At 42.7% G+C, this 24,926-nt stretch overlaps 1 non-coding gene across 1 annotated transcript; it reads left to right on the top strand.

The window, feature by feature from the left end:
* The first annotated feature begins 17,399 nt into the window (after nt 1-17,399).
* On the top strand, nt 17,400-17,478 carry TRNAN-GUU (transfer RNA asparagine (anticodon GUU)). The gene has a single exon. It is a non-coding gene; the product is annotated as a tRNA-Asn (tRNA).
* The last annotated feature ends 7,448 nt before the right edge of the window (nt 17,479-24,926 follow it).

The raw sequence follows: 24,926 nt of genomic DNA, 5'->3' as shown, positions 1-24,926 counted from the left end.
CTCAAATCTTCTGGAGGGCTGAGGTTGAGGAAGCCTGGACTAGATGACCCTATGAGTCCTTTCAACTACAATTCTATGGTTCTTTACTTTTGAAAATGGTGGCTTCCATAATCATTGTGAGATGCATCATAGAATCACAGAACCTTACATATATGAATAAATATATACACATGCATAGACACATGGTAGAGTTCCCTGATAGTATCCTGTAATTATACAAAAGAGTTCTTATTTATTAAAAAAGTTACTTTTGTTTTAAAAGGGATATGGTTTGGAAATTAATAATGCCATATATCAAATAGTTAAATGCAGATGATAGTCCATTGGCTTTGCTTTTATTCTACATCAATCAAAACTACTAAAGTATCCTGGGAATTAGAAGCACATAAAGTATTTTTTCTGTAAAAACACATTTTCAATTATACAGCATCCATTGATCAAAACTCTGCAATCTGTATCTCACAAGATATAGGTTGCATTACAAGATAAATTAATTCCCTTAAGCTTAATTGCTTCGTGTAAGAATATATTGAGCCTTGAGAATGGGCTATTAGCGTTTCAAGGACTAGAATTATTAATATCTGTAGCAAATACTGAAAGTTTTTAAAAAAGATTTTTTAGCCTTGAGACAGCAGGGGAATTTGGGGCATTCCCATGTTGATGACAGGATGACGTGGCAAGGGGGGTATAATTTGTGGCTGGCCCAGACACGGCATTTTCCTTCCACACTGGGCATTGCTTGTTATTGTTTCCTGGTTTTATTTAAATGTGGAAACAGGAAACAATAAAAATATAACCACAGCAACAATGTAACACATAAATTACGAAACAAATGCATGAAACTTTTAAAGCCACATGAAATCTGTCTGCAGGAGCACAGAAATATAGCTGTGTGATGATTCCCTATAGATTTGGCGCAAAGAGCCCCCCCCCCCCCCATAGTCTGTCTTAAATCTGCTAGTATGTTGGGGAGGTGTATGTTTTAAAGGAAATGACCACATTTTCTGTCTGACTGCCCCCCCTTGCTTTAGTATGAGTTTAACAAATCGAGTCCTCCTCCCAGAGAGGTGAAATCATCAAGACTGACATTGCTGCTGTTGTGGGTGGGAGTGATTGGATAGCCACAACAACCCGATTGGTGGTCCCTCGGTTGCTGGGGTAATTCTGGCCAATGGGATCGTTTCATGCATTAACTGAGGGACCTATATTTACCGCTGCACGTTGTGTTGAGCTTCCTCTTTTCGCCCTGTGCATCAGATCACCTGCCCACCCTCCCTATATTTAGGGTTCATTATGACCTTGCTATGCCGTCGTGGGTCATCTGTTCTTAGGACAGGGGCCTAGTAGGAATTTCCCCATTTGGCTGATTGGCTGGTGCAACTTGGGTTTCGCTTGCCGCGTAGCAAATCATCACAATTTCGTAAGGTTTGGCAGTTAGGCATTGGCTCAATGTGGAGTTGAGGGCAGGTTGTCACACCTGCCCCTCCACTGCGCGAAAGGGTATTCCGTTAAAGGAATCCAGGGGCTCGCCTTGCTTTTCAGAGCCCCTGGAAGCATTTGGGGTGAGCTTGAGTCTGAACCTGATCCAATGCCCCCCCCCCCCCGTGTTTTCCCTTACTGACATCTGCTGGAGTCCAGACGTCAGTGCTGCCCTGCCAAGGTCAGGGGCAGCTAGTTGGGAACCAATGCCTAAACAAACCACACGATCTTTAATCAATAAAGTTGTGGCCAAAATTCTGCCAATAACCTTAAACTAAATTCCAAGTCAATTGTGTCTTTACAGTACTTATTGAAGGAGGTCTTGGAATCTTAACACGCAGTAGGCAACCACATATTCCTATCATAATGATAATAATAAGGTGAGTAACTAGAGTTGCAGCTTAGCCTGCCAGGTCCACCCGCCATGACAGGCACCTCACTTGTAAACGCCTGTGCCATGCATAACTACACCACAGCTTCTGTAAAGCTAAGCAAGTTCAAGGCGGTGAGTACCTTCATTTAGTCAGCATGAAGGATTCTATGTACAAGCATAGCTTGCTTATGCAGATCCTAGCCAAGACAAAAATGGTGTCTTCACTGGGCTGTCTGTTGAACCTTAATGATACTCTAAGCCTCGTGGAGGTATTGGTCATTTTAAGAGGCTGATGAACGGGGTTATTCACAGCTCCCCTGGGTGGGTTCTTAACACAGGTCTGAAGCAGAGCTTTCCCCCGGGCCATGAAAGGAAATGAAAGAGGGAGTTAGATGGCTGGTTTCTGCTGTTGGGACAGTGCACACTTACTGTAGTTCAGCACACCTGTTTTTAGTACACAGCCATTTTAAAGAGATACGTTTTTAAGGCATCTGATCCACAACATACCTGAGACAGAATGGTAGCTTTCCATCTTGGGTTTCCAAAGTATGAGAGATTTGATTTTGGAAGTTATGCGCCACTCTTTCACAAATGATATATGTCCTTCCCATTTGTTTAGTATTTTCTCTAAAGTAGCAGTTGAGTTTTACAAGCCCTGGTGAGCCTCATGAGAAAAATTCTAATGAGCTCAGACTTCACTGTTGCCATAGTAACTAAGCAGAAGTTACTAAGGACTCTTGCTCCATATTGCAACAAATATCCTGGAAAGCTAAAAGCCAATTAAATTATGTCTAATAAATATATTGCACACTGAGCACACCTCACCTTTCATTTCAGGTTAAAAAATGTGGTTTCCAATATTAAATTGTGGGGTTTTTTTGTTGCTATTACTATCACTGATATAAAATACATTAGCCTTTGAACATGTAGATGAGGTTTTCTTGAAGTAGGCAATATCTTATACTATTAATGGATGCATTTATTTTATGAAGTGTGCTAATGCATTTATTATGGAATGTGATACTGTATTTATCCGTTTTTGGCAGGAACTGTATCACTCTGAAGAATCTGAAGGTTTTATAAAAGAAAAATGTAAGTCCAGAAGCTCATGGACAGAACAAATCACTTACGGCCCATTCAAATGCAATGAAACAATTGCCATTTGTTGTCGAATGCTTCAGAAACTTGTAAATCCATATAAACAAACACATAAAAATATCCCTGCAAGGTCCTACTTTGCTATAACTGGATTTTACTGTGAATGACAAATGGAAGGATTCAGCGTTGGTTTTGTTGTTGTTGAAGTTTGGGTCCATCTTTCAAAACTTTTTCTCATATTGGGAACTCATTTTCCATTTGTTGTCGTCGTTTTCTTCTCCGATAAGCAGAGTTTTTTGAAAGGCCTTCAAATTAAAAGTCAGCTCCAATGAAATGAATGTGTGAGGCAAAGTATTGGATGTGGGGAATTGACTTAATGGGAGCTTGGGTATTCATACTTCATGTTGCACTGGGCCTAGTTGGGAATGGCGCCTTACCAGCCAACTACTCCTTGTAGTTCCTTCAACCAACTTACTCCACTAAAAAGATGGGGAAACTGTGCTTCAGAGATCCAGATCGTGGGGAGATCCAAAAAATTAATAATTATAATTTGGTCTATTTATTTTAGTTTTTTATTTTAATTGGAGTATTATGATTGGATATATTAATTGGATGTTTTTTATTGGAAAATCAATAAAAATGATTTTTAAAAAAGATGGGGAAACTGGCAGCAAGAGAATCTCACGTGGGGAGTGAGAAGAGGCCTTGCAGGCCTAGGATTAGCTGGAAATACAGGTCCTGGTCATGAATTAAATTCACATTAATTGATTCAGGAAACATAAATCCCTAGAAATCCCAAGAATGCTGCATGGAAAGGCATTTTCCCTGTTCAGGAAAAGGCCTAGATTCAGCATGCTGTTCTTCGGGACTTCCTCACCCAGTGGGGCAGCAATCGCCTCCTAGCAACAGCATCGCTGCTGCTTATTGAGAGAGGTGGCAGCCAGGTCAAAGATGTGCAGGAGCTCTGGCAGAGTCAATCCGACACTGCCACTGGTGCACCTATCTCGCCACCACCTCACCCTCTCCACTCCCAGTAAGCAGCAAGGACATTTCTGCCAGGAAGCTATTACTGCAGCTCTGCCCCACTGGGAGATCTGCTCCCACCCTTCCTGCCACCACACCCCTCCACCATTTTGTAGCAGGTATGGTGGGTTGGGAAGTAGACTGGTGGACAATTCATCTGCAATTTTTTTCTCAGCACTCTCAGGAAGAAGCTCAGAAAGACCTCTGGCTTTTTAATGAACCTCTGCAAATGTCTGGAAAAGCAAATGAGATGGGGATTTTAACAATGTCACTAAGGTGCCTTTATATTAGCTATTAAGCCACCTAACAAACCTCTGCATTACATTTTTTTGCCCAGGCTCAGAGACCTCCATATTCTGACATTGGGAAAACAGCAGTACAAGCATTCCCAGCACATGTGTGGGATGCTAAAACAATGCTTGGGGAAATTGGTAGTTAAGATGTGTGCATATTGGAAGATAAGTAGAGCTCTAGATCAAGCAGCAAGTCAAGAGACCTACAGCACATTACTGTCTCAACCCACACTCTGCTGTCTCCTTTGAAACAGTAATTTACTCAGAAAATGGGTATTAAAATTTACAACTTCTCTTAATGTGATATATAATGCTAGTCTCAAAACTATTCAAATTACAGTGCAACAAACTGCAGATCCCTGGACAGGAAAATATGCATTAAACTTGTAACACTTAAAAGGCACAATGTGTGTGTGTGTGTGTGTGTGTGTGTGTGTGTGTTGGTGGTGGGGAGCTGTCCTATAATTGTCCTTATCAGTAATAACAATGTAGTGGAATAAATCCTAAAAGACTATAATTTAAGGTTGCTAAAGAACATAGCACCTTCATTACAGCAAATTAGCAGTTATGGAGAATTAGATCTGGTCTTTCTCGTGAAAGGAACTCGTACTGAGTATTATTTGTGAGAGAGATGACTATCGTTTCAATGCAGAACTATTATATTACAGGGAAAATAGACAACCAACAATTAGGCTCCATATTGAAGAGGTGAAAATGAAGTGCCCCTCAACAGTAGAAATAAGCAGCAGTTCCACTTAGGCTTTGACCATGAAAGAAGATAAAAGAAAAGAAAAAGAGAAAAGAATTATTGCAATCTTCCAGGCAGCATCAAGATTGAGGACCAAAAATGAGTATAAAAATAATACTGTAGTACCTGACTTTGGGCACATCACACAGGCTTTTATTGTGAAATCGGCTTTTATAGTGGAATGCTACTTCTGAAGAAAGTAGAAAATGCATATTTTCATTTTTCTAATGAAATTTCCTTATATTAATGGTGGGGGGCATGGCAGATTTAGACATTATACTGCTTTCCATGATTTTCATTAGGATCACATCCTCTCTACCCAGATGCCATGGTCCCAACAAAATGTTCTCCACAGTGGCACCTATTAACAATTAAAAAATAACTACAGCACTTTGAGTGACATATTTAATTCCAGGTCTAGTTCAGCCCATAGTTTCAAGTTTAGAAAATGCAGGTAAGGGCTGAAAACAAATTTCTGTGCAGAACCATTATTGCCGATTTCCCATGTTTTAAAATATATATTCCATCTCTTTCCTAGCTCTTGCCCCAAATGCCAAGATTCTGAAGAAACAGCTAAAACCATTCTTCATAATGTGCAAAAGAACGTGGATGGGATCCTAAGCATAATGTATATTGCAGAAAGTAAGTCCCACTGAACTCAGTGATAGTTACTTATGAGTACATATGGTTGTTGACTAAGGCAGCAAGTATATGCTTCCTTGTTGCTATGGAATTTGAAAGCTAACAATCAGGGCCGATGTAAAAGATTGTGGTGCCTGTGGCAAGAGGTGACTTTGCCAACCCTACTCCTCGTCTTCCCTCTGTCACCCACCTCATCCCAGTGTGGTGTGGTGTAGTGGTTAAGAGCAGTAGACTCATAATCTGGTGTACCAGGTTCGCTCCTCCACATGCAGCTGCTGGGTGACCTTGGGCTAGTCACACTTCTCTGAAGTTCTCAGCCTCACTCACCTCATAGAGTGTTTGTTGTGGGGGAGGAAGGGAAAGGAGAATGTTAGCCGCTTTGAGACTCCTACGGGTAGTGATAAAGTGGGATATCAAATCCAAACTCCTCCTCCTCCTCCTCCTCCTCCTCCTCCTCCTCCTCCTCTTCTTCTCCTCCTCCAATTCTAGTCCTCCTTACTTACTCCTTTTACCACTGCAGTAACAGTGGCATATTCTCCACCAGCCCCTCCAGTGCCTCCAAGCATCACTGTGGGACAGATCCGAGGGCATCTTTCCTCATTGTAAGGCATTATGGGTGAAGTGGCCAGGAGAGTACCTGAACTTCCACTGGAGCTAAAAACCCTGTTGAAATTTATTGATTTCTAGCTGCAGTGGTGGTGCAAGTGCAGTCCAGCCACTTTGCCCAGAATGCCTCACTCTGAAGAACGACCCCCTTGGCCCTTCCAGAGTGAGGCAGGGAGGAGATGGAGAGGGCAACAGGGAGCCTTGCCTTCTCTAATGGGAAGGCTGCCAGTCATGCCATGGGCAACTGGAGGGCTAGCAGATGAGCAACCTGGCCTGTAAATGAGGTATTTGAGTGGAGGTACACCAGTTACTTTTCCTGTGCACCTACCACCTGACACAGTTCTCGTTCTGCATTAAGACCAAACCATCCCTGCTAACAATGTGAATGTTCCTGACTTCCTGACTTATTTAGGCCCAATATATATGTACTCAACAGCAAGTTACATAAATGCTCCCCCCCCCCCAATTCATTCATGACTATGTTTCACTGGGTACTAAAATGTAGAATCAACCTAATCAATAAAATATAGCCTAATTCTTGACTTTGCTTCCTTTTTCATGCTGCATTTCAGTATACCATTTACACAGCCAGCCACCAAGGCTAGTGAAATCTCTGCAAATATTAGATGCATAATTGATCATAGCTAAATATTTAATTTAGGCATCTGTTAAAATACCCCAGAAATATTCTCTCTCCAAAATGGTCCAGCTGCATTTGTCTAAACAGGCAATTCCTGAATGCCTATGGCATGACTTTGTGGCACAGTTTACACCAGGGATGGCTAAGCTTTGATACTTTGAGGTGTTACTGGAGTACAACTCCCATTTCCCCAAACTACTGACCATGCTGGCTGGGGACATGTGGAGAGTTGCAGGTTAGCCATCCTTGATCTACACATCATGGCAAGTTCAAGTGTGAAAGATACAGGAACTGCTGGAATAAAAACCTTTGTCCTGTCTGGTATGTGTATTTTATTTGATGTTTGCCTACATCTACAATCTGAAGTGGGGAAAATGGCAAATCTTGATCAGCTCAGATGCAACCACTCTCCCACCCCGCCAACAGCTTTTGGACACACATACTCTATTTCTCTGAAAGGAAGCATACTTGAAGAATTTTGTTTTAGCGCTTTTTAATGTCATTCAACATTTTATTTTAGTTTAGTTTAGTTTTGGGGATTATCTGTCAGTTTGCATTTCTTAGTGGAGAAAGTATTGATCAGATGTGTAGAGATCTTTCCTATTCTAATGAATTCAATAGAGTTCTGGAAGCTTCTCTGTGTGAAAGAAACAAGCAGAAGGTTCATGATGTTTGGGTTATACCTTCAGAGAAACTGAGTACAGCTGGTTTAAACTGGTCCTGTTATCCCATCAGTCAAGATCATGCTGACTATAAATGTAGGGCCAGAAGAAACCTGGGTTTCACTTTCTCTTTCAATCTCTTTTCCTTCTGGTGTGGTGTTCTGTACATAGTATGCTTAGTGTTAAGGTTTTAGACTTAGTATAAGTTATTGTAAGTTTAAATTAAGTCAACTGCAACTGGATTGCTTACGGACAGTGCCAATCCTGAATGTATTGGATTTGTGACCATTATGCTCATTTGCCTTCAGTAGCAGTAAAGCTCTGCTGGATGAAATATAATTTCCTCTGGTCTATTTTGGGAAAATCCTGCAATGTGTTTAAGTTGTTATTCTGCTAACTAAACGTCGGAGTTCTGCTCTGGTTCAACATTGAGTAGAATTCCATGACATTAGCAACTGGCAACTTATTGAGATTGGTCAGTCCGTACCCCTATTCATGCATCCCCTATTCATGCATTCTATATTATGGTGCTGGAGGAGACTCTTGAGAGTCCCATGGACTGCAAGAAGATCAAACCTATCCATTCTGAAGGAAATCAGCCCTGAGTGCTCACTGGAAGGACAGATCCTGAAGCTGAGGCTCCAATACTTTGGCCACCTCACGTGAAGAGAAGACTCTCTGGAAAAGACCCTGATGCTGGGAAAGATGGAGGGCACAAGGAGAAGGGGACGACAGAGGACGAGATGGTTGGACAGTGTTCACAAAGCTACAAACATGAGTCTGACCAAACTGCGGGGGGCAGGGGAAGACAGGAGTGCCTGGCGTGCTCTGGTCCATGGGGTCACGAAGAGTCGGACACGACTAAACGATTACACAACAACAAAATATAATGCATGAGGGTTTAAACGGGGAAGGCAAAGCAGGCACTTTCACATTGGGTGTGCATGGTTCACCTCCAACTGTTCCGTGTTGAGTGGGGAGGTGTGAAGAGGGTGGCAAGCATGTTCAGCCGAGCACACTTGCAAGCCACATTTCGACTTCACTGCTCGAGACAAGAAAGTTGGGTTGTGGCAGGCGCACCCAGTGCATGCATGAGTGTTGCGCATGGAGCCAGCAGAAGCACACCTGCTCCCCCTCCCGAGTGTGAAAGCCTTACATGTTATTTTGTCTGCATTAATAAGAGTTGTGTTAAATAGCATTACAGGATTCAGTTGCTGGTTGGGGAAAGTGTGGTGCTTAACGGGTATCTACTCTGCAAAGGCTGGGTTAGAATTCAGTCATAGGGCATCTTTAATATCAAAGATCAATGCAGAGCGATCTTTCCCAGGCACATAGTGTTCTTTTGTACGAGGTTGCAAGAAACACAAAGTACAATAATTTGCTTTAAAACTATGGAGGCAGCTTTTTCTACACCTCTTCCAAGACCGAAGCGGGAGCAAAATTGCATTAAGAATGTATTAGAGAGTCCTTTTAGTCACATCTGAGCCATTATCATCCTATTGCATGATTGCATTTGATGGGATGTAGCTGAAAGACTGGAGCTAATACCCTTTATATATATATTAAAAAAATAGCATCCATTGAGTTACCACCAATGGATCCACTCATTTCTCTTGGAGAAAAACTACCTAGCCTGCAAAGAGAGCTTCTCCCCCCTCACCCCTTTTCCCATTCGTAGATGCACCTTAATCTTGTTACTTTTCTATTTAACCCTTTGATAAAAACTGCATCCATTTCAGCAAAATGAATGCCAACGAGGAATGATTAAGCCAAAGAGTTTGATGTGGGCAAAAGTTTCCACCTTCTTGAGGTTATTTATTTAAATGAAAAGGGAAGCCTGATGGCAAGTTAAATGATGCCTATTTCACTTTCAGGGAGAATATATATATATATATATATATATACACACACACACACACACACACACACACACACACACACACACACAGTAGGTTCTTTTCAAACGGGATGTGCTTCAGATGCCCATGTAGCTTAATTTAACAGATATTTTTCTTGAGGAAACCAATTTGTTCAGAATTGATATAAGTGAGCAACAGGTTATAGGTTTGCTTCAAGGCTGTGTACTGTATGTATGTAGACATCCACTGGCTGACTACTAAGCACCTCAGCATGGATTTGAAAAATTAGCACATTTCTAGTGGAACAGCGGGGGAAGGGAATACCTTACAGGGGCACACAGTGCCAACTAATACTTCAAAGGACCTTTGCTGATAGTGACATGCCTCTGCAAACACATATGTTCTTCATGTCCACTAGTTCCTACATCCTCAATTTTTTTACCGCATTGTTGCGTGCCCCTTTCTTTTTGATTCTCTACCATTGCATGTATTTGCAGTTAGACAAGAGCATATCTAACATGGCCCTAGCAGTGTCTACTATCACATTTTCTGCTGATGCTGAACTACATTTCGGTTGAATTACAACTTGTGCAATTTATTCTGCAGAGTTTGGATTTCTCAGTCCAAGGGTATCGGTTGTTGTTGTTGTTTTAATTGCAACAGACAAAGTGACAGTAAGTTTTCATGTTGTCATAAATGTTTATAAACGTTCTCATGAGAACCCATTATTTCCTTTTCCTTCTTTTTTTCTCTAATCAGTTTCTTTTCATTCTTTTTTAAAAGATTGTGTAAGGCATTTGTGAACAGAAATGGAGTTTTAATTGCTTTGCATTTGCATTTATTTATTCCTACTGTTTGCAAAAGCAGAAATCTGGAAGAAGCACCACCCCTGGTTTCCTGAAGATGTTGTTTAGTCATTTAGTCGTGTCTGACTCTTCGTGACCCCATGGACCAGAGCATGCCAGGCATTCCTGTCTTCCACTGCCTCCCACAGATTGGTACTATCTCTAGTTTTCTATGCACAGCCAGGGACATGCTGGTGGAAACTTGTTAACCTGTTCATGTGTACACATGTAGGTCTTTTAGAATATATAAATTCAACCTGAAGCGCTTTCCATTCTGCAGGTCATAGAAGTTAGCTATCTGCTCATCTTTGTGTACTGAAGTTTGGGGCAGGGGCTACCTAATATTCACTTGCTGAAACAATGTACAAACTGAAAAATTGCCATTTGCATTTCTTGAATTCAGCTAAGTCATGTGTATAAAAACGCACATATTAGGGTAGAGAGTGCATAAAGATGCATAGATTCATTAAAATGAATTAAATTAGGGGGCATCACTTGGCAAAAATGTATATATTAGTAAAAATTGCATGCAAATATGTGTCTGTTAGGATAAAATCACTGATGAATTCTCCTGAGAACTTTTAAAAAAATTGCAAACTATGTGGAAAGCTGCACAACTGAACTTAAGATTGGAAAAATGAGAAAATGAGAAATAGGGAGAACCTGAAATTGACAGCATAACTGAACTTAAGATCGGAAAAATGAGAAATAGGGAGAACCTGAAATTGACAGATTTATCCACCTGGAGCTGAAAATACAACTGGATTTGGGAATTGTACAGAGATGATCCATTCTGAATACTCAAGCATAAGTTTGATTTATCTTTTGACAGATCTATACTTTATTCACATATAAAAAAGTTCAAATCAAAAGAAGCCTTATGTTAAGCACTTGTGCAAAAGTAAAAGTGGCTTTACGCAGAAGGCAATGTGAGAAAAAGAGGGGGCATAAAATAATGTTGAAGATTAAACTGGACTGTAAATAAAACCGAAGCAAGCAAATATTGCTTTTTTGTTTCCTGTAGATTTCATCTTGTCCAAAGTTAATGAGCTGGGATCCAGATTCATTGCCTATCAACCCAGTACTGTCAGTTCTGACTAGCTGTGCCTCTTTAGGCTACATCTGTCCAAAAACCTGTTACAGGAGATGGACCCTGAGAAAACTCTTTAGTTTGTCAGCCGGCTTTCCTCCTTCCCCTTTGGGAAACAACATTTCAATTTGGAAAACGGCAACATGGGTGCCACAGTTCTCTGAGATACAGTACACTGTGACCAGTTAGTGGGTGTTTTCAATAGTGGGCATCCTAACTCTGGAATGCCCTCCAACATTGATGGAGTTTTGATGCCAGGGAAAAACATGGCTCTTCACCAAAGTGTTTGATTAGAGTGATGTTCCTTGCCTTGCTGCCGTAGGTATGTTGTTAGGACTTTGCGTTTAATGCTGTTTCTTGCTCTGAGATTGTGTAAATGGCGAAGAGCAGGTTACAGATAGAATTAAATAAAGCAAACAAATCTATGTCTTCTGAAATCAGTAGAGGAGGAGGAGGAGGAGGAGGAGGAGGAGGAGGAGGAGTTTGGATTTGATATCCCGCTTTATCACTACCCGAAGGAGTCTCAAAGCGGCTAACATTCTCCTTTCCCTTCCTCCCCCACAACAAACACTCTGTGAGGTGAGTGGGGCTGAGAGACCTCAGAGAAGTGTGACTGGCCCGAGGTCACCCAGCAGCTGCATGTGGAGGAGCGGAGATGCGAACCCGGTTCCCCAGATTACGAATCTACCGCTCTTAACCACTACACCACACTGGCTCTCTAACTGCTGGTAGCAGTTAGAGATAGCTGCCAGGTTCTCTGTGCTCAGACTTGCAAATATACTTTCAAGACTTGGAAAGCCCACCTGAAAAAAAGCAAACTTTAGACGCCCCCCCCCCCAATTCATAGCTGCCATATAGATCAAGTCAGATCATTGTTTCATCTTGCTCGGTATGGTCTGCACTGATTTGGAGTACCTCTCCACGGTCTTAGATAGGAGACTTTCCAGGCCAGCTTGAAGATACTTGGCACTTTTTGCATGTTATGGCTGTACCACAGCTCTTCACTAATTCAATTCAATGCTTGCCAAGCTATAGGAGACCTTGGGAGAACTACATCTCCCATAGACCCCTGCCATTGTTGCACAGTAGAGCAACAGAGACAGAAATCCTCCGGACTTCTTCCCATGGGCATCTGCAGTGGCTCTTGATGCCACCAGACTTCAAAGTAAAGGAAAGGAAGGGGAGATATTGAGCCAAGGATGGTGGCTGTCTTTTGGGAACAAGTGTGGGTGTCCAAGATGGCTAATTTTTTGAGCCTGGACCAAACATCTTTCCCCTTTTTTTCCATCACATCCTCCATCACTTCCAAATTAATCCAAGGTGAGCCCTGGAGAACTCTCAAGTGGCAATGCATGGAGGCTGAGACTTCTATCCAACCACAACATGTTTGCTCATTTTGTGTAAGAGCTGAGATACATAATTTCTAATGAGGCCTTTGGGAATGTAACTACCTTTCAAATGGCAGCGACATCTTTTTCACATGTCTCCAAACCCTAGATCTCTTCTTCCCTTTAGAATATATTCCTTTTCAGATGAACTGTCACCACGCCAGCATCAGGTATGAATTCCAACCACCTCAGCTAAGGAGGTGTAGTTTAGATTATTTAACAAAAGCCACGGCAGGTTTCTGTGTGGGATGGCTCAATCACATAGGAGCACAAAACACAAAAGGACCACATGTGTGATAGCTGGCAAGGCCACTCAAACATCATAAAGCCCTCTCTCTTTTCCAAGGTTCACATCACATCATAAAAATGTGCTGTGCAATCTTTTAAACAATGTACATGCATTGATGCTCCCTGAAGCATTTGGAAAGGTTTTCTAGGCTTTTGCATCTGCATAAAGTTCCTTCAGATTTTAAGGCCTGAAGGGAGCCATTACATGCTGTTATCTGCTGTCACTATGCGTCTGAGAGAAGCACCATTTACTAATTAGAACAAAGAGACACATGACATAATGACTTACCTGTGGGGCACTTTTAGGCTTCTTTTTGGTTACAACTATTATTTTGGCATCCTTTCATATCATGCCATTAGAAAGGGGTTGGCTCCATGGTTTGTTTTTGTTTTTTGTGAGGATGGGGCTTGGGGGAAGCATCCACCACAAGCCCTCCTGTCTCAGCGTGTCTGTGGCTGGTCCTCAGCCTCATCATTTTTACTCATTGATTTCCAGAAAGAGGCAGGGCACCATTGTTGCTTCCTTTACTCACCATTTCTGGGCCAGGGCAAGATGTAAGTGAACAAGAAGGCCCATCCTTATCCCCTCACAGAGGTGCAGTTCTCAGAATTCCCTAGGAAGAGAGATTGATTGTTAAACCACTCTGAAAATTGAAGCTCTGTGAGGGGAATAGTGGCTCTCCCAATAACTCTCAGCAAAGTACAGATTCTAGGATTATTTGGGGGGATACTGTTTAAAGTGATATATTACTGTTTTAAATATAGAGGGCAGATGGGGCCATGCTCAATGTAACTCAGCTTACTAAATTGCACAATGACTGAATAAATAGTGGTGTTTAAAGCTCCCAAATTAGTTCACAACTGAACATCGGAAGGTGAACTTCCAGCTTACCGTTCGCACTCTTAAGCTTTATGCTCTATCAGGATTTTCTATAGCTATTTCAGTTCATATCCTGCAAACAGGTCCAAAGATTCCCACCTGAGATCCAAACTGCCCAGATGGAGGTCTGCTTGTGCATTTGTGGTGAGAGCTATTTTGGAACGGCAGGTTGCAGACAAGGAATTGGTACGTGATTTGCAGTGTTGTAGATGCAAGTTCAAACCTGAAAGGACCCTTTTTTTTTTTTTTTTTGCTTGCTTGCTTGCTTGCTTGTTTGTTCTGTACCTAGAATATTCACTCCTGTGCCATCTCTAAAGATTTTACGTCAATGATTTAATTATGAAGTTCTGTTGATAATAAACAAGGCTGAAAGGAATCTTGTTCACTGGGTCTATTTTAGTCGCTAATAAGGTAAGCAGAGGAGACACAGAAGACACACAATAAGTCAATCTGTTGAATGAGCTTTGGCTATTTTTAGTGCAGTGCCTGACATCTCCCTTCCTGACCTTACCTGACTGATTGAAATTATAAATCATGGTGTACACAGTCCTTTTAAGTGGAATGCATAGATTTCTTCTTTTTAATTTTAAAAACTGCATTGCACTTTCCCACTCAAGGTGGCTAACTGTCATTAAAATGTAGTAAATAAAATTGAAACCTATGGCACACCTGTCTCTAATCACACTCACAAAGCAGGATGTCTGCAATGTATCCAGGTGACTTTTAAACACCTAAAACAAGAGACAGCTAGCTCAGCACCTTTTGCAGTGGCACACTGACTGGGTATTATGAAACATTAATATTTCATCTTTCTGTTATGATGCTTTCAAACTGGTGCACAAAAAATCTAAGCCCCAATTAAGTCTCTCTCTCTCTCTCTCTCTCTCTCTCTCTCTCTCTCTCTCTCTCTCTCCCTCTCCCTCTCCCTCTCTCTCTCTCTCCCTCTCCCTCTCTCTCCCTCTCTCTCCTCTTTGCTCATCCCAATTTCTAATTTTCCGGGCAAGTTTTCAACCATACCACTCCAAAAGCCAAGCAATCGGGTCCCTTTTTCAGCAATCACAGGGAAGCAAATCACAAAAAGCACAACCCTATCTCTCAGATCCCACAAATCCATTCTGACCCATTTGTGAGACCAGATGGGAGTGACCTTCAGCCCCCCAGATGTTTCTGGACAACACCCATCATCTCTGACTATTAGCCTGTGACGAATCAGAGTTGGTCCAGCAAGATCTGAACAGTTGCAGGTTCTCCATCCCTGCCCTGGACCCCTTCTTTGCTTCACTCTTCTCTTTCTTTCTCCCAAATTTACCTGATAGTAGGGCAGAAGCAGTAGTAAACTCTCTGCCTCTGTTTTTCTGCATGCCCCTCGAAATCTGGCCATTGATTTATAGAGTCAGCCCCATAGTTGCTATGGAGACCACAAAGTCCTGGTCTGACACTGTGGTGGTAGCTACACTGATGACTGCCACACCAGAGCTAATATATTTCAAGGCTGTACACACCCTGCATACCCTAGGATATCATCTTTGCAAAAAATAAAAAATAAAACCCACGAATATCATTTATTTCCGTAAACATTCCTTTGCTCATAAGAGTCACAAAAACCGACCAGATAAATAGATTGATGCACACTCCCCTCCCCCAGTATTTCCAGGAACATATTTACTCTCATCTCAACAGGGTGCATATATCCTTTTAGAGCAGGAGCAGCTGTGACATCTACACTACATGTTTCAAAGAGCAGTGCTGTAGGCAATCCAGATGATACTCAGTAGGTTCACAAAAATAACCCTTGCATACCAAGAGACCTTCATGGTAAAAAAAAGAGGAGAAGAAGAGCCCTTTACTTTATGTGCTGATAAAAGACAGGGGTGGGGAAACAATTGCAAATCCATGATTTGACCAGCCCTCAGATTCTATCAACTTGAACCTATGTGAATAAGTACCTTACTGTAAATCAGTCTTTTCATACATTGCAGATCAAAAGAACTATACTCTAAAACATCCCATTAGTTTCATTTCCTGGTGTTCTCCACAGATTCGTCATTCTGATGCACTGTGCATTGAGGCACAATAAATGGTCAGTTCATCCCAATAGCAAAATCACAACTGGTGGAACTGGTGGTTGGAGCAGAGATCAGTGGAGTGGTTCAGACTGATGTGAATTGTCACCCTAGTTTGGGATCGAGTTATGGGATTAAGATTTGAGCTGTCATTTGGCTGTGTTCAGGCTTCTTTGGCTCAGACTTTACCTTTAGCTGTAAAAATATTGACAACGTGGAGAAGAATATTTTTTTACTAACAGCAGTATAAACATATTCTGATATTTTTAAAAAAATGTTCAAAGTTGCAGTGACATTTCTGTAACAACTGAAAAGCCAGTGCCCAAGGAAACAATGGTTGGTGGAGATGTGGAATGGAAGTGCGTAGAAAACAGGACTGGAGAAAATCTAAACACAAGGCCTAAAGACAGGAGGACCTAGGTACAATAAGGTAAGAACATGAGAGCCCTGCAGAACCAGCTCAATGTACCACCTAATCAAGAATCCCATTTCCTATAGTGGCCAACCTTGAGGAAGCCCACCTGCTGGACCCAGCAGCCCTTCACCTTCTCTTGCTTCTTGCAGGTGGTACAGAGAGACATGCTGCCTCTAAACTTGTAAGTCATTATAACTGTCTTAACTAGCAGGATACTTAACCTCCGTCACTGAGATCCTCTGATGAGGCATGTCTGGTGGTTCAGCTGGCCTTCACTGGGGACCAAGCCTTTGGTGTGACAGGTCCTGTCCTGTGGAACTCCTTGTTAGTAGAGGTTGGGCATGTGTCTTGAAAACTATATTGCTTAGACAAGCCTATGCAATGTGAATTTTCTTTAAAAAAACCACCAAATTGTTATTTATTGATGTTTTGTTGGTGTGTTTTTTTAATGATGTTTTTATGGATGCTTTTGCTGATTTTATTCTTATATGTTGCCTACCACCTTAATATATATTTTTTAAGAAGGTGAGGGTAATAAATAAGCAAACTAGTAGCAATTGATTGTCCTACACTTCATGAGTTTGTCCGACTTGCTTTTAAAGTCATTTAGCTAGTGTTTGCTACCACCACGTCTTGCAGCATCGAACTCCACAAATTAAAGATGCGTTGTGTTCTTGTATTTCCTTTTGTCTGCCCTGAACTGCCTATCAATCAATTTCATTGAATGTTCTTGAGTTCTAGTCATTAGCAAGACAATGAATAATTTTATAAATCTATCTCATGGCCCTCCATTAGTCACCTTTCTGAGTGTAAACTGCAAAGCCCCAGGCATTGTAGCCAAATTCACATGTGGGCTTTGAACTTACAAGTTGACAACACTGGGCTCTGGGCACCAATCAGACACGGCCAGGAAAAATAGGAGCCTTGAGACAAGCAAATAATCAAGATCAAAGGATAAGTCAGAACCAAAGAACAATTCAGTAGTTGAGAAGAAAGCCAGAAGTCAGGCCTGAGTTACAATAGCTCAGTTGGTAGAGCATGAGACTGTTAATCTCAGGGCTGTGGGTTTGAGCCCCACATTGGGCAAAAGATTCCCGCATTGCAGGGGGATGAACTAGATGACCTACATGCTCCCTTCCAACTTTACAATTCTATGATTCTAGGAGCCAGGCTTAAGGAGCAAGCCAAGTCCAAAGAACAAGGCTGAAAGCAGGGGCATCTTACCATAGAGGCTAGTGGTGCAGGATGCCAGGGCGCCAAGTTCTGGAGGGTGCCAGGGAAAAGGCGGAGGCTGGACGTGGCACCTCCCGGCATCAGCTCACTGCCCTCGCCCACCTCCAAAGCAGCGCCATGCCCAGAGCCTCCACCTGCTGTGGCCACCATGGCACAAAGTGGCCAGCTTAGCCGGGAGCTGCCATGTCCAGTCTCCACCTCTTCCCTGCCGGAGGAGCTGGCCTCCAGCCACTGTCCACCTCCTCTAGCCCCGCAAAGCTGGGTGCGTTGCTGTCAGTGCGGTCCTCCCTAAAAAAGGTAGACAACTCAGGGAAACGGGGGGGGGGGGGGTAATTCTAAAATGGCCCTGGCTGCAAGGCTGTGATAAGGCTTCATAGAACCACAGGAAGCTGCTTTCTGCTGAGTTGAACATCTAGTACAGTATTGTCAACACTGTAGGTTCGCCATATTTTGAAGAGCAAAAAAGAGGACACATTTGTCAACTTCTACTGTTAACCATGGATTGCTATGATTACCCATGAAAAAGAGGACATATGGCAACCCTCCAGGCAAGCTCTCCAGTCACTGTTGACAATAGGCAGAGCTCTCTCCCAGCCTTACCTGGAGATGTCAGAGATTGAACCTGGGACCTCCTGCCTGCACTTAGCAATGGACTTTCCTTGCTGCTCAAGCAAGGCTTAACTGGGAAAGAAAGTCCTCCTTCCAGAAGAATTCAATGGTTAACTTGGGCATGTGGTGACCATCCACGGTCTGTAGGTAGCTGCCCCACGCAGTTCACTGACTTACCACATGGGGAAGCTGTCCACAACTTCCAACAGCTCCTGCTACCAGCTAGGTTCTTGGGCTGCATGCTTCTAGTTCAAGTAAGTTAGGACTGAGAAAAGATATAAACCAATCGGCTCTTATAATGAATATGATCTCAGAGTGCAATGAGGTTTCTTTAATCTTTCCCTTCTGAACAAGGAGCAAATGGTTTGTCAAGGAAATAAACAACTATCTGACTTTTAGAAGACATCTGAAGGCAGCCCTGTTTAGGGAGGTTTCTAATGTTTGATTTTTATTCTGTTTTTAATCTGTTGGGAGCCGCCCAGAGTGGGTGGGGAAACCCAACCAGATGGGCAGGGTATGTACGGTATGTATGTATGTATGTATGTATGTATAAATATTATTACCGATGGACAGGATGTAGGGTTGCCATACGTCCGTATTTTCCTGGACATATCTGGAATATTGTCCCGGTGGAAATCGGTCAATAGCTCAAAAAGGGCATTATTATTTTGTAGATTTTGCCCAAAACGCTCAGCAACTTTGCCCTCCGCCCACCCCAGAAAAAAGAGCTCAACAGCTTCTTCTGGATATTCACTGCTGGAAATATGGCAACCCTTTGCTTCTGAGATTGTCTGAGGGGAAGTGGAAATGACCCCGATGTCAGTCCCAGAATAGTTGCTCCTTTGCATGCCTGGGCAGGACAGAAGCAATCCATTTGTGCTTTCTGAAAGCTGAGCGCTTCAGCATCGCGGATAAGGAAGGTGAGAAAGAGCACAATTGGGTCTCATAGCATCTTGTCTGAACTTGCCCCAAGAAGCTAAGCACAGCTGCAGCATAAACACTCATAAAGAAGGCATCCCGAGAGAAGCTGAACAAATTGATTCAACAAGGCGGTTTCAAATTCTTTTCTTTGCCCAGGAGACGAGCTTCCAATAAGCACAGAGTTCTGGGCAGATTTTTCATTTTGTATCGCCAATAAATATGTCCTCTCTAGGTTACTGTACCAATAATCTATGAAATGTTGTTTCTATTGCCAGGAGCATTTCAGGAACGTTGCACGTATCCTGAATCATTTGCATTCCCTGGTTCCTATAAGGCTGCAGCCATAGATGTACATTTGCACCACTTGGTCTGATATTTTTAGAAATCCTTTGTCACTTTGCCTTTTCCCCAGTAATCTAAAGTGCTGGAGAATATTCTACTGATTTCCTGCATGTCTTGTTCAGCTAGCCTTGCAGGAACCAGTCTCCTCCTTTAAATGGATTTTGAGGAAACTGGGCCGCCAATATGAGTCACACATCCACCAGTTTTCCGATTGCTTTTGAAATGCTACATTTATTTATTTTCAGATTCTATCCTCCCCCCTCACCCACCCGCTCCAAATCTGGTTAAAAGGAGTCTTAGAGACTGACTGTTGTTCTGGATCAGTAGCGGCTGACATGATGACATGGTACTGCTCCCCTGACTTCTGGCTGATTGCATTGCTGCTGTTTTTCATGAGTTAGAGAGGCGGAGACTTGGCTGTGTGTTGAAAATGCACCATCAGAGCCAATCCGTCGCTCCTGCAAGTGAGTTGCTCCACTCTGGCCTTGCCACTGCCTTGCTCCAAACCTGGGTGACCACCTTTCTTGAATGCTTTAGTTGAGATTCCTGCATTGGACTAGATCAGCATTGTCCAACACGTCGGGATCAACTTGTAGATCATGTGATTGTTTCTGTCAATCTCTCCTCCCCCCCCCCAACATCCCTTTCTCTGAGGAGCCATCACACAGGGCCTCTCTCTCTCGGAAAAGGAGAAGCAAGCAAGTGGAGGCATGCGCAGACAGAGGCTGGGCAAGAGAGAGAAGCCCTGTGCGATGGCTCCTCGAGAGAAAGGGCTGGTTTGGGTCCAGAGAGAGAGAGAGAGATGGTGCTGAACATTCCAGGATCCAGCCCTCGAGGGGAGGGCTGCCTTGCCTCCCCTGTAAACCTAGGAGCTCTCTACTGAGCACAGCGAGGCTTACTCCTGAGTAAACACGTATGAGGGAGGGGAGACCTTTCCTGGTTGCTGCCATCCCGCCTATGCGAGGAGGGGTGTGTGTGTGTGCGTGTGCAGCCCTGCGCGCTGGCTCCTGGGAGAGAGAAAGGGCTTGAAATATACTTGGAGTCGAGTGTAGATTTCATGCTCTTTATTCAGCTCAGAGTAGTGAGGAATGGAAGTTCCCCCGAAATGTCTGCTTTATATACATTATTTACACAATGGGCCCAACGTGATTGGCTAATCTTGTAGGCCAATCAGGTTGCGGATTCACTTCTACCTGGAGTTGGATTGGGTGGCTCCTGCAGACCAATCAGAAGGCTGCATTCTGGATCCTATTGTTCTAGGACCAATCAGGCTGCTGCATTTTGGATCCTATTCAACTCAGTACATAACAGGGCTGGTTTAGGTTTACTCAAAAGGAAGGGGGGTGGGTTGGATCCAGGGCAAAGGGCTTCTACAGGTTTTGTCCAGTTCTTAAGGTGGTGCTGGAAAACTGTCAACTCTGTAGTTGAGTTCACCCAATTTCTGTTTCGAACTATGGGGGGAAACCGCTATGGTTGACATGCGCCCCTGACTCATTTGAAAAATAGCAAGAGTCCTGGGGTACTTTAAAGACTTAACACATTTATTATGGCATGAGCTTTTGTGAACAACAATCCATGCATCATGTTCTGATTATGTAGGACCCTGTCCTCAATGTTATTTTCTTATGTTATTACAAGTATACAAAGTATGTATTTTTTAAAAATATATTGATTTATGATGAACTTTTCAGGTTTTATGGAAGCGACTATCACTTGCTATTATTTTTATCATAAGCTCAGCCAAATATAATATGTTTAAGTTTAAGAATGACAATGGGAGAGTTTGATAGATCACTGCCAGTTTTTGACATTGGATGGTAGATCTCAGGCTACTTGTAGTTGGACCTGCCTGGACTAGATGATCCTTGGGGTTCCTTCCAAATCTGTTATTCAATCATTCTTGGTAAGAAGCAGCGATGTGACTGACAGGAGGTCAAGTGTGTTGTACCATGCTTCACCATGCTCTCTGCTACTATTAAGGATATATACTTTAGGAAGAACTTTCTGACAGTAAGAGCTTTTTGATAGTGGAATGGTCTCCCTCTGGAGGTTGTGAACTCTCCTTCCTTGGAGGTTTCTAAGCAGAAGCTGGATGGCCATCTGTCATGGATGCTTTAGTTGAGATTCCTGCATTGCAGGGGCTTAGACAAGATGACCCTTGATGACCAGTGGTGCACACACACACAATAAATTCTAACCCAATACAGATACAGTGGTACCTCGGGTTAAGTACTTAATTTGTTCTGGAGGTCCGTATTTTCTGTTCTCATCCTGAAGCAAAGTTCTTAACCCGAGGTACTATTTCTGGGTTAGCAGAGTCTGTAACCTGAAGCATATGTAACCTGAAGCGTATGTAACCCGAGGTACCACTGTATGGGAATACCTTTTAAATAACATTCACTCAGAGTGGTTTACACAACAAGAGATAAAAATACAGTTTCCAAGATAAAATAATAGAATAAAATATGATAGAAGAGCAGCCACAAAACTCACAACATTAATAAAACCACAAATAACAGTACAGTGGTACCTAGGGTTAAGAACTTAATTTGTTCTGGAGGTCCGTTCTTAACCTGAAACCGTTCTTAACCTGAGGTACCACTTTAGCTAATGGGGCCTCCTGCTGCTGCCGCGCCGCCAGAGGACGATTTCTGTTCTCATCCTGTAGCAAAGTTCTTAACCCGAGGTACTATTTCTGGGTTAGCGGAGTCTGTAACCTGAAGCCTCTGTAACCCAAGGTACTACTGTACACACCCAGGGCAATATTAGAATTTCCCCCCCCACCAAAGAAAAAAATGTAGTTGACACCCAAAGAGCTGAACAGCAACATAGAAAAGCACCCATGAATGAACTCATTTCAGTGAACACGTTTCACATGTTCATTTATGAATCATCCTTGCTGGTCATTGACTGTATTAAAGATATTTGATTTGATTTGATTTATGAATCATCAAGGCTTGATTCTAAGTATCACTTAATAATAATCTGCAGAGAAACTGACTCCATTGAAAAATGAGATTTAAAAAAAACACTATTTCTGATGGTTCACTTTCAAATGTGAGTCACCATTTAGTGCTATACTTGTCAAGTAATGGAAAAAAACAGTTTCATCCATGGATTGATACCATTATCAAATATCAAGAAATCAAGCAATTGTGCTCCTGTGTGAATGAGCCTAGAGTCTTCTCTCATACTGAATGTATGAGATCCCTTTTCTTTGGAAAATTATTTAATGGCCGTGAGAGAGTAGGGGGCTCTTTTTTAGCAGAATGAGACAGATACCAAAACACATGGATGTGGCCACTTTTTGGAGCCGCCCCATGCCAAAGGCTGCCTGAGGCATTGGCCCAGTGTGAGTGGAGGCAGCCACCAGTGAGAGGCTTACCAATCAGAACCTAAACTGTGCCCAGAGATTGATGGGAAGTGCATTTGTAGCAGATGCAGTATGGTTCTACATGCACTGCTTATGGTGAGATTTCCGTGTAGCCTCGAGGGCAGCTCCATGTCATTATACACACAGAGGAGCATCTGCCACCTTCACTACACAGTGTTTGGTGAACACTGAAGAGGCTCCTTTGTACATCAAACCTAAGAGATACAATGGTACCTCGGATTACATATGCTTCAGGTTACATATGCTTCAGGTTACAGACTCCGCTAACCCAGAAATAGTGCTTCAGGTTAAGAACTTTGCTTCAGGATGAGAACAGAAATCGTGCTCCGGTGGTGTGGCGGCAGCAGGAGGCCCTATTAGCTAAAGTGGTGCTTCAGGTTAAGAACAGTTTCAGGTTAAGGACAGACCTCTGGAACGAATTAAGTACTTAACCCGAGGTACCACTGTATATTTTTAGGATCCACTCTAGTTGCAATTGTTCTGTTTTGTTTGAAACTTTTTCAATGCTCTATTATCCATTGTTGACCTCTGCCCTGGGTCTACTACTACTACAATGCATCAAATTTCTTTATCAAAATTCACAGAGTATAAGTCTATCCATGGCTATGTACAAAGATGGAGTCTATACTCCGCTTCCACAGATGGAGGCAGTATGCTTCTGAATACCAGCTGCTGGAAACCACAGGAGGCGAGAGTGCTCTTGTGCTCAGGTCTTGCTTGCAGATTTCCCATGAGCATAGAATCATAGAATTGTTGAGTTGGAAGGAAGTGCAAGGACCATCTAGTCCAACCCTCTGCAATGCAGGAATCTTTCACCCAATGTGGGGCTCGAACCCACAACCTTAAGATTAAGAGTCTCATGCTCTATTGACCGAGCTATGCATCTTGGTTGGCCAGTGTGAGAACTGGATGCTGGACTAGATGGGCCATTGGCCTGATGCAGTAGGCTTTTCCTATGTACTTATCAATTCCGTAGGTTTTCATATAAAGGTGAAGAGCTTGTCTGAGGCCCAGGGCACCCAGGAGGAATGGGGTGTTATTGGCCTAACAGCGTAAGTCCGGCAGGCCCTTGGTGGGGGTCCCTTGCTGACTTAGTCCTCTGAGGCCCAGGGCAAGTGTACCCAGCTTCCCCTCCTATACAGGGGCCTGGTGAAGAGAATCACATTTCTTCTCCCTCCCTATATCTAAGTGCTGCCTTTCAGCATATGAAAAGTGCTGCTTTTCAGCATATGGAACTGTCTTCCCTCATCAGTCCATTCCAAGAGAATGGAACAAAATCTGTGTGAGAGAGCGATTCCTTGTGCAACCAGAGATACTTACTTATGGTATTGCTGCTGCAGCATGCATTAGAATCTCTAACCTTGCAATGTACCGTTGAGCCTCAATATGATGGACATGCGCGCCCTCTGAGACGATGCATTTGCTTCAGCAACAACATTATTTTCATCCTCCTGCAGACTCCGTTTTGATGGAGCATCTCTTTATGATGCTTGTCGGCCCTGGCAATGAGCGAGAGAAGAGACAAGGAGGATACTCCAGGATACACTTGAAATGAAAAATGCCACTTTTAGTTCTGTGTTAGTGCCTCATACCCAGTCCCAGAATGAAAAAAGAAAAAGCATTTGCTAGACATACAGAGAACCCGGGCTAACCATCCTTCATTAATATTTGATTTTCTGCTTCTCCTATCGATTAAAGGAAGAATGCTGTCACCAAACTGAATCTCACAACTGCCATGGGAAGCTATTTTCTTTCCGAGCTGTATGCCTGCAAAGGTTAACATTTCAGAGTGGGCCTGTCAGGCTGCTCACATATAATGGTATACTGATGGTAACTGCTCAATAATTAATTTTAAGGTACAGGCCAACGTTGGGCAATGCAACATTTCCATTTCTCCCTTAAAAATGTATTGCCATAGAGCACCCAAAGGAAGACAAATCACAGCAATTTAATTCCTTTTCTTTGCAGCGGAAAGTAGCTGTAGATTTACCAGAGCTTTTGGGGAAGTCTATGCACATTTATTCATTTGTCTGGA

Source organism: Podarcis muralis, chromosome 2 (genome assembly GCF_964188315.1).
Source record: "Podarcis muralis chromosome 2, rPodMur119.hap1.1, whole genome shotgun sequence".
In the NCBI taxonomy this organism is placed as follows: Eukaryota; Metazoa; Chordata; class Lepidosauria; order Squamata; family Lacertidae; genus Podarcis; species Podarcis muralis.
Note: the sequence above shows the minus strand (reverse complement) of the source record. Positions and strands in the feature narration are given on the sequence as shown.